The sequence below is a fragment of the Solanum pennellii genome, chromosome 10, assembly GCF_001406875.1.
Source record: "Solanum pennellii chromosome 10, SPENNV200".
In the NCBI taxonomy this organism is placed as follows: domain Eukaryota; kingdom Viridiplantae; phylum Streptophyta; class Magnoliopsida; order Solanales; family Solanaceae; genus Solanum; species Solanum pennellii.
This window is the reverse complement of record NC_028646.1, coordinates 13,752,010-13,767,361: the sequence shown is the minus strand read 5'-3', so window position 1 is coordinate 13,767,361 and position 15,352 is coordinate 13,752,010. Positions and strand designations below refer to the sequence as shown.

General features: G+C 41.5%; 1 pseudogene; it reads left to right on the top strand.

Annotated features, from left to right (window-relative positions):
• The first annotated feature begins 2,642 nt into the window (after positions 1-2,642).
• LOC107001097 overlaps positions 2,643-15,352 on the top strand; it is a 20,156-nt pseudogene continuing 7,446 nt past the window's right edge.

Sequence of the window (15,352 nt, the reverse complement as noted above, 5' to 3'; positions counted from 1 at the left end):
CCCCACTTTCCGGAGCATTCCTCATAATAGCCACCTTCAACTCATGACTTTTCCATGAGTCAAGGTACACAATACCCACGGTTGGGTCAGGTCCACGACAAGATTGTTTTTTGCATTAGCCACCCTCAAGTTATGCTTTTGTCATAAGCTGAGGTGCACATGTCCAAGGAGGGATCAGGGCCAACATTTTGTTCCTAGAAGATATGTTGGGGTAGAAAAGAAAAGTTCATTTTTAGCTCAAATCATTTGTATCAAGAAGGGACTAATTTCATTCAGTTTTATTTTATCTAGTATAAAGGTTGAATATCTTAAACAAGGGCCTATGATCCTTTCCTAATTGTCTATTACATATTACTTTTAGCAGGACTAACCTGGCAAGTTCTAGCTCAGTACCAATTGTTGTCTATTCAACTTTCTCACACCCACTTAACACCTCATTACCCTACCATATTATTAGACATTTAGTTCGAGCTTAAGATTGAGGGTCATGCAGGGGTGTGTTTCTATGTCATGCTTAGAGCCACACATTCATCATTCACTATGCCTAATGATGCAAGCATTTTCTTTAAATAAGGATATCATTTTATTTTGCCATCATGATTCAGATTTCATATCAATACTATGTACAAGATACTAACGTGCCGGTTGAATAGTAAAGTAAACAGTCTCTTGGGGAAAAAACACAAGCAAGAAAACCCCAAGAGAGGATAGTGAGTTGGGCTTTTCAGACTTCACCCTAGCACTCACTTTCCATTTACCCCACCCCAACAAAAGGGCAAGATATTTTCCCCAATGCATAAAAAAATATAAAACCGAGTGGTAGGTGAAGCAAACCTGAGGCGCATAGCGCTGATGATCAACAAGATTGCGGGTACAGTTTCTCGAAACCCGCTGTTCCTGTAGTAAGGACACCATCAGTAGTGTACGCAGCAATAATAGTACCCTCAGTAGTGCTCCTCTCAACATCAGCAATCCTGGAGCTAGACGCCCCAACAGCCACCTCCTGAGCCCTCATCTGCCGGGCCTCCTCATCAATCAGCGAGGCTCTCCTCGCAGCATCCAACTCAATATGATCTCTCTTCCTAGATCGAGTCTCATCATCCTCTCTAGATCGGTGCCTCTTGGTAAGCTCACGTGGCTGAGGTGATGGCGTAGTGGTGGAGAACAATGCAGCCATCACTGTATCCTCAGCAGGCTCTGCAGATGTAGCCTCAAACTCGGGCACCCGAGCCTCTAGTATGGCATCCATATATGCTCTCAGACTCTCCACAACATCCTGGAGAGTCGTCAAATCTACAATAGAGGCTGGCCGGGCGAAAACCCTCAACTCAAATGCGTCAAGGCGCTGGTGGACCTCCCTAATCAACCTCTTAGTACGCTGGGTCATCTTCTTCTCAATTCACTCTTCTGCCTCAGCAATGGAATTTTGCATCCAAGGCTGGATATGATGCAGAAGTGTAGCCTAACTCTGGACCCTAGCGATCGGGACCAGTGCTGCAGATGGGGTGGAGCGGGAGGAGCTCAGAGCTGTGCTACTTCTCGGGATAGACTCAATTAGGGTGGCGTCGGTAGTCCCTATTGTAGCCTGATCAGCTCCTTGGGCTTGCTCTACCATGGCTGCCAAGCTCTCACCTAGCGGCTGCACCTCTTCTCGGGGCCCTCTCTTGGGAGCCAACTCATTGACCTCATCCCGAATGAGACCGATATCCACTATGTCAGTCAGTGTCTTAAGCACATCAATGTGCCATACATGTACTCCAACAGACTGCACAACTCAAAAATCAGTCTAGGGAAGGGGTAAGTAGTTGTGGCCTTTAAGGCCCTCTCATGAATGACCACTTGAAACAGTCACGCGAAATCCACCTCGAACCTAGCAACCATGGCAGCTATCAGCACTTCTCTATCCCATGTAACAATATTATCAGCAGCAGCGGGGGAGAGGCAATAACGCACCAAAAGCCATAAGAATTTTGCCGTGAGTGTGAGGTTGTCCTTCTTTATACCTCCTTTGGGCTCCAGCACCCAATCACCACCCTCTCCATCCATGGAGATGTTCTGGGCAATCCACCTCTTGGTGGTCTCTCTCAGCACTCTATCACACTGGAAACGAATGTCCTTTACCATCTTCCACCGATAGTCAAACTCGGGAGTGAAGGGGGTCTGGTGGCATCAGTGTCACACCATATAAAAATATGCGAATGGTGGGCAAAGAGATATCCACCAACTTTCCACGGACACGAACATGCTCAAGTGGTGCTTGTTTGGCGGGTTTAATCCGCTTGTCCAAACTAGCCCTGAGAGTCACGACATAAGCGGCGTAGAACTCTTGCACCATCTCCTCCCTGTAACGGCCCGAAGTCCTAGCCATCCACTCTAGCCGATGGCGGGTGAAAAGGTCATGTATAGCTGGCATCGTGGGAAGACTCCCGGTAAGAACTCGCAGCTCGACTGTCAAAGTCCGAGACATGACCCCCATGTCGTTGAGCAGTTTCGCATTCCTGTATATCTGATATTGGCCCTAGACATACCACCGGTTGGGCTGATTAGCAACCGGTGTGGGGACATCGATCAGGGGTGCTAGAGTAGAATCCACACTGTCAGCCTTCTAAGATGAGGAAGAGTGGACCGATGTAGCTGGAGCAATGGACCCTTGTAAACATGAAGCTTCCTCGGACCGGGAAGCCAACGCAGAGCCATACGCTCCCTCAGAAACTGCTGCAGACCCAGACGGTGTGTTGGTCAGTGTGCGGTCCTCATCTGACTGAGAGGTAGTTACTACGCCGAACGTCACCCTCTTGGGCGTGCTTGAAAGGTCCTAGCAGCATGTGACGGTGTCTGGTTTCCTGGGGGCACGTATTCAGGGTCGCGTTCATTGTCGGATGACCCAATCACCAATCGGTGGGAAGGGGCGACAGACTTGGAACGTCCTCGAGAGTAGACTAAGTCTTGCTTGGGTGCCATGTGTACCTGTAAGGAGAGGTTATTTGTAACAATGTAAGCATGCAACACACTTAAAAGAATGAAACACAAACAAAGTGGTGACGCAGAACTGTAGAATTGACTGACGAACCACGTCAACGGTCTGTCTACGGAATGATGATTCGTCAGTGTGGGTCCGTCGGTGGACACATAGAAAATTTATTTAGACATTGCAGAAACAAAGGTTCTGTTAGAGACGACAGAAGTCTAGGACGGACTGTCGAGAGAACGACGGTCCGTCAGTGGGGGTCCGTTAATGGACCCTTAGAAACTTTTTTGGATTCTTAATATACATAGTTTCTGTTAAGGACGACGGACCGTCAGTGGGGGTCCGTCAATGGACCCTTAGAAAAGTTTTGAGGAACTTCAAAAATAAGGGTTCTGATAGAGTCTATGGTCATGCAGGAAGGTCCATTGATGGGTTGATGGACCGTCGTCTAACCCCGTGGGTAGACACTTAGACAAATCAGGGGAGGTGTTGTTGATGGACCCCAATGACGGTCCGTCAAAGGACTGACGGTCTATCGATGAGGTCTCGTTCTATCTTTCAGTGACAAAATTTTGGCAGCCATTGTTACCCCCAAAGAAAAACTTCAGAGCAATGTAAGAAACATTTAGTTCCTTTAGAGTTTAACAAAGCATTTCATCATTCCTAGGGCATGAATTATCGTAGTTTTAAACATAGAGTCTCACATACAATCAAACCCTAAGTCGGAAACAACAACACTCAAAACACAACAATTAGTAGACAATACATCCCCATCCCATTCACTTTCATTGTTCTACAGGACTAGGAATTCAGTTTTGAAGATTTTAAGCATACAACGGTGTCCCAAATTCAAGACCCACTATCGTATTCCAGCAATTTAGCATGTTAAGGAACGAGAGTAAATAGAGTAGATCAGAAAGGCATACCTATATACAGTATTGTAGGGCATGAGGATATGAATTCTTGCATGTACAAAACACCAAATAGAGACCTCAAACACCGACCGGGCAGAAGACAGATGAAGATGGAAAATTGGGGAAGAGAAGGGATTTGGAAAACTGATGGAGATTTGGGGAAGAGGAGAATCTGACTAATAAAAATGGGAGTTAATGGGTGAGGAAGTGGGGAAGTTGAAGGTAAATGAGGAGGGAAACGGTTTTGGGGAAGGTTTTTAAAGGGTGGGTAACTAAAAAGTTTAAAAATTTAATATATAGCCAGTCGAGTCAGGTCGGGTTATTGGGTCGGAGGAGCCGGCGATTCCCTGTCGACGGACCGTAAGTCAGTTGACAGTCTGTCAACTGCTGCTTCGAATATTCCCTAACTTAGAAAACAATAAAAGCAACAAACACTGGATCTATGGACCCTACCGACGGTCTGTTGACAGGATGACGATCCGTCGATCAGTGCACCAGACAAATTTTATGCAGAACTCTGGGGATTCGGTCCCTGCACATTGAACACCCAATAAGCTAATCTTTTTGTATTTTCTGGAATATTTTTAGACACGGACCCGAGTTTACTCTCTAGCCAACACTTCTAAAACAAAATAAAAGAAAATTAATACGTGACATTAAGTGAGAAAAACATAAATAATGCAACTACCCCTATAAAATCACGAAAAAAACAAAACTATTTTTGTCTATAGAATACATATTAGGTTGGCTCCAAAACATCGCTTAATTTAACGTCGCAGCACGATGCATGACTCTTGATTACTCAGACTTTATCAAGATGATATGCCTCGATCACTTCATTTGCCTTTTCAGCATGCCAAAGGTATATTGTGATTCGTTGCCCGTTCACCTTGAACCTTACACCCTCCTAATTCTCTAACTCAACCTCTCCATGAGGAAAAAGATGGGTGATCAAGAATGGACAAGTCCATTTGGATTTGAGTTTGCACAGAAACAAGCGCAACCTAGAGTTGAATAAAAGAACAAATCCCCAACCAAAAAAAATGCACTTCTCAATCTTTTGGTCATGGTACTTCTTCATCTTTTCTTTGTAAAGGGCTGAACTTTCATATGCCTTTAAAATAAATTCATCAAGCTCATTCAACCCATTTAACCTCTGTTCTACAGCCTCATTCCAATCCATTTTCGGTTTCTTCATTGCCCACATGGCCTTATGCTCTAATTCAACCGACAAGTGACAAGCTTTCCCATATACAACTTGGTATGGGGACATACCTATGAGAGTCTTGTGTTCTGTGTGGTAGGACCAAAGAGAATCATCAATCCTCCTTGACCAATACGTTCTATTAGCATTTACAATTTTTGCCAGAATCTGCTTGATTTCTATGTTTGACACCTCGACTTGCCCACTAGTTTGAGGATGGTATGGCGTTGACACACTGTGGCGAACCCCATATTTCTTCAACAATCCTGTAAACAACTTGTTGCAAAAGTGGGATTCCCCATCACTAATAATTGCCCTTGGGGTGCCAAATCTGGAAAATTGTTTTTTTTCAAGAACGCGATGACACTCTTTGCTTCATTATTTGCAAGTGCTATGGCTTCCCCAATTTTTTCACATAATCAACCACCACAAGAATATACTTAATCCTATGAGAACTCACAAAGGGGACCATAAAGTCAATACCCCACAGGTCAAACAACTCAATTACAAGAATGAAATTTAAAGGGAGTTCTTGCCATCTAGAAACACCTTCATCTCTTTGGCACCTATCACATGCCTTGGCGAACTCATGGGCATATTGGTGGATGATTGGCCAATAGTAGCCACATTGCAAGATTTTATGGGCTGTGCGAATACCACTATGATGCCCACCCACAGGTGAGGAGTGGCATGCCTCCAAAACACTCAACATCTCGACTTCCGGCACACAATGCCGAATAAGCCCATCGGCACAACTCCTATAAAAATATGGATCATCCCAAAAGAACTTTTTCACATCATGAATTAACTCTTTTCTTTGATGAAAAGACAAGTCCGATGGGACGATATCACTAGCCAAGTAATTCGCAAAATCAGCGAACCATGGATCCAAGTCTTGAGAAACGTCCAATACATGCTCGTCAGGGAAAGTATCATCAATTTAAGCCTTTTCATCCAATTCTTTCATAGCTCCATCCTCTTGTTGGGACAAGTGATCGGCAACTTGATTTTCGGTCCCTTTTCTATTTTTCATTTCAAAGTCAAATTCTTGCAACACTAATACCCAACGAATCAACCTCGGTTTCACATCCTTCTTTTCCATCAAATATCTCAAGGCAAAATGATCCGTATGCACTATAACTATTGTGCTAAGAAAATAGGAGAAAAATATCTCGAAAGCAAAGACCATCGCAAAGAGCTCTTATTTAGTCACAGTGTAGTTATTTTGGGCTCCATTACGGGCTTTACTGGCATAGTAAATGGGGTGAATGATATTATCCCTTTTTTGAACAAAAATACACCAAGCACAACCCCACTAGCATCACACATCACCTCAAATGGCTTACTCCAATCCGGGGAAATAATAATGGGCGCAGACACCAATTGCTCCATAAACTCACCAAATGCCTTAAGACAGGATTCATCAAAATAAATTTACACTCTTTATGAAGTAACTTGCACAGAGAATGTGCATCTTTTGAAAAATCCTTGATGAACCTTTATTAGAAACCCGCATGCCCAAGGAAACTCCTCACACCTTTTACAGAGATGGGTGGGGGAAGTCTCTCTATCACCTCGACATTAGCTTTAGCAACCTCTATACCCTTCTCTAACATGCGATGACCCAATACAATACCCTCTTTCACCATAAAGTGACATTTTTCCACATTTAGCACAAGGTTGCAATCTTCACATCTTTTGAGAACTTCGGACAAGTGATTCAAACAATGATCAAACGAGTCACCAACAACAGAAAAATCATCCATAAATACCTCAATGGTGTCCTCCACTATATCGGAGAATATGAACATCATACATCTCTGAAAAGTAGTCGGTGCATTAAACAACCCGAAGGGCATCCTCTTGAACGCGAAAGTTCCATAAGGACAAGTAAAAGTGGTTTTCTCTTGATCTATAGGTGCAATAGAGATTCGGTTGTAACCCGAATAACCATCAAGAAAAAAATATTACCCCTTTCCTGCAAGCCTATCTAACATCTGATCCATGAAGGGCATAGGAAAATGGTCCTTCTCAGTCCATGCGTTCAATTTCCGGTAATCCATACACACTTTACATCCGGTCACCGGCCGCATTGGAACAATCTCATTTTCTCATTATGGACCACAATCATTCCTCCTTTCTTGGGCACACACTGAACAGGGCATACGAAACATCTATTAGCGATCAGATATATGACTCCGACATCCAACCACTCAATAATTTCCTTGTTCACTACCTCTTGCGTAGGTGGATTTAAACATCTCTGGTTCTCAATACTGGGCTTATGATCGGGCATGAGTTTGATTTTATGTAACAAATATCCGCAATAGTCCACACAATAGCTCCCTTGAACCTCTTCAACACTTCAACCAAACATTCTACTTGTTGCATATTCAAATTTGATGCAAAAATTACCGGCAAAGTGTCACCTTTCCCCTAGAATACATACCTCGGATGACGTGGTAGATCCTTAAGCTCCAATTTTGAAGCCTCCTCAATAGATGGTTTCGCGCGTGGAGACTTGCGATGCTTCATATCTAAATAAAATTTCTTTGGTTTGAACCAAACATCACCTCGATCAAGTGCCGCAACCAATGACCCATACACTTCAATACAATCACTCTCAAAATTTATGATCACTGCGCTAGTGCCTTAACACCAAGACGCTCTTTTATTTGTACCTCGGACGAACTCTAAACCTTGTAGGATATCGCGGATACCGATCCGAGTTCACCATTCGGCCTCATGGACCTACAAATATAGATTGTCGCTTCTTCATTGTTTAACCGAAGATTCATCTTTCCTTTCTCCATATCAACTAAGGCACGACCGGTAGCAAGTAAAGGCCTCCCAAGAATAATAGGCACCTCAAAGTCCACCTCACAATCAAGAATCACAAAATCGGCTGGAAAAATAAACATCTCCACTTTTACTAGCACATCATGGAGTATCCCAATAGGCCTCTTCACCATTCGATCAGCCATCAGTAATCACATCGCAGTGGGATTTGGGTCACCCAAACCCAACTTTTTGTAAATAGAGAGAGGAATGATATTTATGCATGCCCTAAGATCACATAATGCTTTAGCAAAGTGTAACAACCTGATTATACATGGAATAGTGAAAGCACCCGGATCTTTTTTCTTTTGCACAAGAGACCTTGTAGCAATAGCACTACAATGTTGCATCCGATCATCGTCCTCAAAACTAACTGATCTCTTCTTAGTGACCATATCTTTCATGAACTTGGTGTAATCGGGCATTTGTTCAAGTGCTTCTATCAAAGGGACATTGATGGAAAGCTGTTTCAACAAAGTAATAAAACCCCAATATTTACCATCTTCGGTCTTTTTCACCAATCTTTGCGGAAATGTAGGTGGTGGTTTAGGAATGGGGGTCACTTTTTTGGGTGTCTCGGCTTCTTTTGCCGATTGATCTACCAGCTCACAACTAACATCCTCTACCTCATCATCTCCTCTCTTCTCATCTTCTATGGCAGACGGCATAGGTGGATCCATGGTCTGCTTACTCCCTCGAGTAGTGATTGCCATACAATGTCCATCATTTTTTGGATTCTAAACAATATTTTTAGGAAGAATACTCGGTTGGCGTGAGTTCACAGTAGAAGACAATTGATCCATTTGCAACTCAAAATGCTTGATTGAGATTGCATGTGCATCCAACTTTTGCCCAATATTTGCTAAATCACCTCTAAACTCTTTGGCGTGCTCATCAGTAGCATCAAACCTCCTCCTTATCTTATGCAATATATCCTCAACTCGCGCCATACTACCTCCACCATCCCTAAAAGCAACTTCCCGATTTTGAGGTGGAACATAAGGCCCATTCCGATGGTTTCTGTTACCATAGTTACCCCCGGTGACATGTTTTAACACCAACCCACGCTCATTTCTCATTTGAGCCATCTCTTCACGAATATAATGTGCAGGTGGTTTACGTGAAGCTTGCATTGCAAAAGTTTTTTCCCAGTATCCGACTTCCTATTGCTCCAAGCTTTATTATTTCGGGAAATTTTCTCTACTTCTCAAAGATCTTTGCATAAGTACACTCCCCATAAGAACCACCCGTAATCGTATCAAGCACTGCTTTATTATTATCATCTTGACCCTGATAGAATTACTCTTTCAGTGACTCATCATCAATGCGGTGGTTAGGGATACTTCTCAAGAATTAGGTGAACATATCCCAAGAACTGCTTACTAACTCCCCTGGTAATGCCACAAAGTTGTTCACCCTATCTTTGTGGTTTGCTTTTTAGAAACCGGGTAATATCTTGCTAGGAACACATCCCTCAATTTCTCTCAAGTATAGATTGAATTGTAGGGCAACTCAGTAAACCAAACTGCGACCTCCCGCGTCAGTGAGAGAGGGAACACCCTTAATCCAATTACATCCATGTCTATGTCTTGCCTCCCTACACAACTCTTACACACAGACCTTAGTTTGGTGATGTGAGCATGTGGATCCTCACATGGTAGCCCTGAAAACAAACCTCTAGCTGTGAGCATCTGCATCAAGCTACTAGCTACCACAAAAGTATGACCATGTGGTAGAGGAGGTAGGACAAGTGGCCCATCAGAGTCAGTGATGTTAGCATTTCCCCTATAGTATTCTTGAGGGCGTGGGGCGGGAGGTTGCCTCCTCTGATTACCTTCACTAGGGTTAGTTACAACCACCCGATTATGTGCATCAACCGACGAGGGAAATTAAGGGTTGATCTCATCATCGATATAAGCAGGATTGTTTTGAATATTCATTCTACGAAGTGTGCGGTTTAGTTCTAGAGCAAGTGGAAGTATTGGTTCTACTCGACTCCGTGTACTTGGAATACACTAAAGCTAGACCAGCGAGAGACAAAGACAAAAACAAAAAAAAAAGTAAAATCAGGAAATTGTTGACTAAAATTTGGTAATGTGCTTAAAGTTAATCTAAAAGCAATTTTCTCCGCCAGCGGCGCCAAAATTTGATACGCTCAAACTATACTTCCCTAAAGAAATATAAGTGGTCGTATCAAGTAAAGAACCCCAATGTTAGGTTGGGGTCGATCCCACGAGGAAAATGGTTTAGACTTAACTTAAATCTACGATTACTTCTATTTAGTCAAGTCCTTCCGAAAACAAACAATTAAAGAAGAAATTTTGTTTAACAAAAGTATTTAATTAAGTCTAAGTAAACAAGTAGCTAGTTCAATTATTTGATGTTTATCAAACGATGAGAGAAACTAGGGTGTAATTGTTCCCCATAGGTTCGTAACGCAATAACCCTAGCTATAACAACTTTGTCCTAGTATCTTCCATGCAAAATGGTAAGTTATATATCTCTCATTCCTTGGTCCGGCAACTAGTGAGTTTCACTCCGCACCTTGGTCTGACTACGTGTGTGTACTTTACTAAACCTAACCTTTTACCTCATATTGAATATCATAATCGATGTATGGCTTAGTTATTACTTCGCACCAATTGACACTAGCCTATTAGATAGTATATACTAAATTTACGTTGATAATTCTTTTCTTATTATCTACCTCCTAGATTCGGCAGGTAGCAATAAGGCGAGTTATAACGCGTGCACTTGTTAAAAAGACTTCTAAATGAAAGAATCATCAATACATGCAAGAAACTATTCGAGAATTGTTTTTTTAGCTAGTTTTACTTTGTTAATTACCCATGGTTCCTACAACCCTAGTTAGGATTTAGTTACCCATGTTCATAATTACACAATTCATATTAATTGGACAAGAATTCATGTACTTAATTTGGTGAGGTTGAAGAAAATTAAAAAAATCACTTGAATTCGAGATATAATGCAATAAATGATTCCGGAAAAATGAAGTATTTTTCAAAACCCAATATTCAACAACCAATATTACAAATCAAATAAATAACCAAGAGTCTAACCCCAAAAACGAGGTTTTTGATCCTATTTATAATAAAAGAATCCTAAACATAAAAGGAAACCTACATAAGGAAAATCTGTCCAAAAATGAGTCTCGTGTCGATGACCTGACCGATGGACCATCGAGGTAACGACAGATCGTCGACACCTCTGTCGGTGCATACTTCACCTCTATTTTTAGTTGCTTTCTTCTCCAACTCTCTGTTACTATTGACGGACTAAGACGACGGTCCGTTGATGGCCTTCATTTCTCCACACTCAGAATCTTTTCAAATCGGGTACTGAGGCTACATTCTCTTAACAACAATGGATCACGAGGACTGTCCGTCGATGAGAGGACGGACCATCATCCCTTTCGTAGACTCACAGTTAGTCAGAATTCCCCGATCTTTCGTTGGCAACATAATATCTTCATGGAGATGGTTGCCACCTATGGACCATCGATGGGTAGACGGACCGTCGATTGCTCCATAGGTCAACTTTTCTGCAATTTTCAGTACATCTTCAGCGTTTTCATTCTGGACAGTTTTTCCTGCAAACAGAAGGAAAAATACATTAAAACTAATTCAAAGAGACCTTCGACACACTCTAAACTTAAGGAAAAAGAATTGAAAATATTGAGAAACCATGGTACATCAGCACTATCAACTTAAATTCATTGTTTGACCTCAAGCGACACACTATGACTCACCACAAAAACCTTTGTTCAAAACTATCCTTATTTTAGCGTTCACAATCATCTGGCTATCAATACCGATTATTATCATTATGTTCATGCATGATATCACTATTAGGCTCGCTCATGTGGATCAGACCATCACACACAGTCAGTACGCACCGGCACCTCTCCTCTTTAACGTATCACCAAGTTGCCAACTTTCCAGTATCGTAACTAGTGTCCTTTCTTTAAAAATAATATCCTCTTTTTTCACACATTGATTTTTGTTTGAGTGTAAGGATTATTTTTTTCAACACTCACTCTCTGAACAAATTCTCACCTCATTGGTACTTATCACCATAGGCTTGCCCTTATTTTCACTGCTTTAAGTTCAACCTATTAGACTCTTAGGATCACGATAGGAGTTTCTTAGCTTGTAACGTAGGCTCAGGGTCAGGTAGGGTACATTTTGATGTATTTTAGTGACTTGTTGTCCGCCTTTATATTACAACTAAGCATCCTTCCTTTTCATCGTTTATTTCGCACTATTTCATAATTTTCTTATATTTTTTTGCCTTGCTTTTCTCCTTTTGTGTAAGTGACTCTTCTTTTTTTTTTCTTTTACTTTTAATTTTTGCAATTTTTCACTTTATTTCAACTTTTTTGAGTCACTTTTCTTTTCTTCTTTTTCTTTCTTTATTCTTTCAGCCCCACTATCTGGAGCATTCCACATAATAGCCACCTTCAACTCATGTCTTTGCCATGAGTCAAGGTACACAATATACAGGTTTGGTCAGGGCCCGACAAGTTTATTTTCGGTAATAGCCACCCTCAACTTATGCTTTTGGCATAAGCTGAGGTGCACATGTCCAAGGAGGGACCAGGGCCAACACATTGTTCCTAGAAGATAAGTTGGGGTAGAAAAGAAAGGTTCATTTTAAGCTCAAATCATTTGGATCTAGAAGGGATTAATTTCATTGGTTTTTATTTTTTCTAGGATAAAGGTTAACTATCTTGAACAAGGGCGTATGATCCTTTCCTAATTGTGTATTACAAATTAGTTTTAGTAGGACTAACCGGGCAAGTTCTAGCTCAGTACCAACGATGGTCTATTCAACTTTCTCACACTCAATTAACACCTCATTACCCTACCCGATTAAAAGACACTTAGTTCGAGATTAAGATTGAGATTCATGCAGGGGTGTATCTCAATGTCATGCTTAGAGCCACACATTCATCATTCTCTATGCCTAATCATGCAAGCATTTCTTTAAATCAAGATATCATTTTATTTTGCCATCATGCTTCTGATTTCATATCAATACAATGTACAAGATACTAACGTGCCGGTTCAACAGTAAAGTAAACAATCTCTTGGGAAAAAAGAACACAGGCAAGAAAGCCCAAAGAGAGGATAGTGAGTTGCGCTATTCAGACTTCACCTAGCACTCATTTTCCATTAACCTCAGCAGCGGCGCCAAAATTTGATATGCTCAAACCATACTTCCCTAAAAAAGTATAAGCGGTCGTATCAAGTAAAGAACCCAAATGTTAGGTAAAGATCAATCCCATGAGGAAAATGGTTTAGATTTAACTTTAATCTACGATTAAATCTATTTAGTCAAGTCCTTCCGGAAACAAACAATTAAAGAGGGGATTTTGTGTAACAAAAGTAATTAATTAAGTCTAAGTAAAGAAGTAGCTAGTTCAAATATTTGATGTTTATCAAACGATGAGAGAAACTAGGGTGTATGTGTTCCCCATAGGTTCGTAACGCAATAACCCTAGCTATAACAACTTTGTCCTAGTATCTTGCATGCAAAATGGTAAGTTATGTACCTCTCATTCCTTGGTCCGGCAACTAGTGAATTTCACTACGTACCTTGGTCCGGCTATGTGTGTGTACTTTACTAAACCTTACCTTTTACCTCATATTGAATATCATAATCGATGTGTGACTTAGTTATTACTTCGCACCAATTGACACTAGCCTATTAGATAGTATATACTAAATTTACGTTGATAATTCTTTTCATATTATCTACCTCCTAGATCCGACAAGTAGCAATAAGGCGAGTTCTAAAGCGTGCACTCGTTAAATGTCTTCTAAATGAAATAATTATCAATACATGCAAGAAACTATTCGAGAATTGTTATTTTAGCTAGTTTTACTTTGTAAATTACCCATGGTTCCTACAACCCTAGTTATGGATTTAGTTACCCATGTTCATAATTACACAATTCATATTAATTGGACAAGAATTCATGCAATTAATTTGATGAGATGGAAGAAAATTCAAAAAATCACTTGAATTCGAGAAATAATGCAAAAAACGATTCCGAAAAAAAATGAAGTATTTTCCAAAATCCAATATTCAACAACAAATATTACAAATCAAAACAATAACCAAGAGTCTAACCCCAAAAATGAGGTTTTTGGTCCTATTTATAATAAAAGAATCTTAAACATAAAGGGAAACCTAAAGAAGGAAAATCTCCAAAAATGCATCTCGTGTTGACGACCTGACCGACGGACCGTCAAGATAACGACGGATCATCGACACCTCCGTCGGTTCATACTTCAACTCTAATTTCAGTTGCTTTCTTCTCCAACTCTCTGTTATCGTCGACGGAACAAGACGACGGTCTGTCGATGGCCTTCATTTCTCCACACTCAGAATCTTTTCAAATCGGGTACTGAGGCTACATTCTGTTAACACCAACAGATCACCAGGACGGTCCATCAATGAGACGACGGACTGTCATCCCTTTCATATCCTCACACTTAGTAAGAATTCCCCGATCTTTCCTTGGCAATATAAAATCTTCATGGCGACGGTTGCCACCTACGAACCGTCGATGGGTAGACGAACCGTCGATGGCTTCGTAGGTCATCTTTTGTGCAATTATCAGCACATCTTCAGCGTTTTCAATCTAGACAGTTTTTCCGGCAAACACAAAGAAAAATACATTAAAACTACTTCAAAGAGGTCTTCGACACACACTAAAATTAAGAAAAAAGTATTGAAAATATCGTGAAACCACGGTACATCACCACCCTCAACTTAAATTCGTTGTTTGTCCTCAAGCGACACACTTTGACTCACCACAAAAACCTTTGTACAAAAGTATCCTACCAAACGCTTGACCCTAATCTGTCATCTACCGTCTATTTCTACCTTGTGAGGCATGTGAAGCAGCACAGGAGTTGTACGAATACCGCCGACAAATACAAAGATTGCTTGTATTGATGTTAAGAATAGTTGGAATGGCGCACAAAATCATCTCTTTTCCTGTCTTTATCCACAGTTTCAGTGGCGGCAGCATGTAACGACCTGTTTAGTCGTTTTAAGCAGCAGATTTGATTTCTGGAAAAACTGTCTGAGTCGACGGAACCCACGACGGACCGTCATGGGCACGACGGGCCGTCGAGGGGGTCTCGTTCCAAAACACTTAGAATTCTAAAATTTGGGTACTGAAATCGACTCTCTGAACTTCGTGACGACATGGCAGGACGGACTGTCGTGCGCACGAAGGACCGTCACAGACCCTTTAGTGGAATTGAGTCTCTGAACTCTGTGACGGAGCAGCAGGACGGACCGTCGCAGGCACGACGGGCCGTCACAGGCTGCGTAATCCCAGGCTGGTATCGGATTTCTGTTAAGTAATTTAAGGGGCGTGTGGACTATTCC